Source organism: Triticum aestivum, chromosome 3D, assembly GCF_018294505.1.
Source record: "Triticum aestivum cultivar Chinese Spring chromosome 3D, IWGSC CS RefSeq v2.1, whole genome shotgun sequence".
Taxonomy (NCBI): Eukaryota; Viridiplantae; Streptophyta; class Magnoliopsida; order Poales; family Poaceae; genus Triticum; species Triticum aestivum.
Window position 1 is genome coordinate 331,740,658 of NC_057802.1, and position 2,869 is coordinate 331,743,526.

The window sequence follows — 2,869 nt, forward strand, 5'->3', positions numbered from 1 at the left end:
ATCCATGGTCAAATACTCCGGATCTGAGAAGGATTTGACAGGAGGAGAGAGGAGGGCAGAGGGGAGGCACTGAGCTTCGGGTTTGTGTGGGGGTGGGGGTGTGTGGGGTGGGATAGGTGGGAGGGGGTGAGTGCAGCCTAATAGATGTCCAGATGTGCAGCGCCCAAGGGTAAGGCGCCACACACCAAAGGGAAGCGTTCCAGTAGCTTTTCGACCAAAAAATTTGCTAAGTTTGTGGGGCTGCAACTGGACCAGGGCTGCCACGCTGGCAGGAGGTGCGACGCCTAAGGGAAGGGCGCTGCATAGTAGTGTGCGGCGCCTAGCTGTCGGGCGCCACACGAAAGGGTCAGCAGAGTGAATTTTTTTCGAAAGCAGGTCAGTTTGTGATTTGATTTCGCCCTCAGGTCAAATATGTGATTTCTGCCCTCTAGCAGATACACCCGTCCCGCAAAAATTGTTTACTACCGCCGTAAATCTTTTCTACGGGACAAATTTACGGGAGCTGTTTTACCGGAGGTAGTCCTAGCCATGGGCAGCCCGGCCCGGTCGGCCCGAAAAAGCCCGACCTTGTCCACGGGTCGGGCTCGGGACTGGTTTTTTAGCCCGAAGCACGGGCCAGGCCGGGCCTGGGCCCGTCGTTTTCGCCGTTTAAGGAAGAGGCCCAGCCCGTGGCCCGAGGCCCGATGGGCTTTTAGCGTGATGGACCGGGCTTGGGCCTGATTTTTAGGCCCGACAGCCGGGCCGGGCCGGGCTTGGGCCTGGGTTTTTTGCGTCGGGCTTTGGTTGGCCCGGCCCGGCCCGAGGGATGGCCAGGTATAACCTGAGGGTTCACGGTACCATAGATTCTACACAGCTTCGTAGATTAGAGATTTCAACAACGAAAATTGAATGGAATCATCATAATATAAATTAAACATATGTCCGAAAAACAATTCACAATACAACAATCTTTTTAATTACAACAAATGTTCAAATTCGAATAATTACACAAATACACATGAATGAAAATGGGAATCTACCCCCAATAAAGTTGCCAAAGATGCTCAATAAGATCATGCTTGAGTTGGTTGTGTGAATCACGGTTCTCGATCTTTCGGTAGGTCTCGAAAAATGCAATGATCTCGTTTGTATCTCTCGCATGCTTCACACGGTTACCAACATCATCATAATTGTACTCTAAGTACAAATCCTTCTCATCCTCGATGATCATGTTGTGTAAAATTACACAAGCAGTCCTGATGTTTCTAAGGGATTTTTTATCCCAGAAGCGAGCAGGACCTCAAACAGTGGCAAATCGAGCGTGCAACACATCAAATGCCCTCTCAATATCCTTTTCGGCAAGCTTCTTGTGCTTCGACAAAAAAATTGTGTTTCTTGGTTTTCGGGTCACAAATGTCGATCAGGAAGAATAAATACCGTCGGCAAGATAGTACCCTATGGTATACTCATGGCCATTGACGGTATAGTTGCAAGCCAGAGCTTTGCCACTAGCTAGCTGAGCAAATAGATGAGGTCGTTGCAAGACATTGCTATCATTGAGAGACCCGGCAAACCAAAGAAACAATGTCAAATCCATAAATCATTTGAAGCCACGGCATCAAGCACAATCGTGGGTTTTCATCTATGCCATTGTATTGCCCTGCCCAAGCCACCGGGCAGTTCTTCCACTTCCAATGCATGCAATCAATACTACGTAGCATGCCCGGCCATTCCCTTTCTTCGTTCATTGCCATGAGTTTCTTCATGTCTTCTGGATAGAAGAGATATTTGCCGTGATAATCCTCGCTACATTGGGCTGTTTATATATAGTACATGTACATGTTCAGTTACAAGTCATTAGGACGTGGAATATCAAGAGAGACGTCTCTAGACCTTCTACATTCTAGCACTAAGCTGTAATTGCTAGGTGTTGCAACTCATTATGCTAGACAACACTAACTTGTAACATTTGACACGCCCCCTCACTCTCAACCAACAGAGACAAGATTGAGATTGCGACGACAACGGTCTAGCATCAGCTTCGTGCATGGTTTGGTGAAGACATCCGCGACTTGATCTTTTGAAGCAATGAACCGAACATCTAGAGCCCCTAGTGCCACCTTCTCTCGGATGAAGTGGAAGTCAGCCTCGATGTGTTTTGTCCTTGCATGAAACACTGGGTTCGCGGTAAGATAGGTACCTCCAAGGTTGTCACACCACAGTACAGGAGGGCGTGGCTGCGATATATGCAGCTCTTTTAGTAATGATTGTACCCAAGTAACTTTAGCAGGCCTATTTGCGAGTGCCTTGTACTCTGCCTCTGTAGATGAGCATGACACGGTTGGTTGTTTCCGTGCGCTCCAGAAAATTAAGGTTGGTCCAAAGAAGACCGCAAAGCCACCGGTTGAGCGCCGATCATCTGCGCATCTAGACCAATCAGTGTATGTGAAAACGCTCAAGAGTGTAGATGTTGATCTCCGTATACTGAGCCCACAAGATATTGTCCCCTTGACATAGCGGAGAATTCTTTTTACAGCTTCCCAATGAACCTCCATTGGTTGAGCCAAGTACCGACAAACCTTATTGACGGCAAATGAAATGTCGGGTCTGGTGAGCGTCAAGTATTGCAAACCACCTACAGTAATGCGATAGACAAAAGCTTCTTCATCATTTAGAGCTTGGCCAACATCCCGCGGTAACTTCTGTTGCACATTCATGGGGGTTGACACTGCCATGCAATTCTCCATGTGTGTACGTCAAAGTAGGTCAGTAGCATACTTCTTTTGAGTAAGACTCAACTCCCCAGAATTCGAAGCCACTTCAATGCCCAAGAAGTACTACAATGGCCCAAGGTCCTTCATTGGGAAGGACTGAGCTAGCTGATCCAATA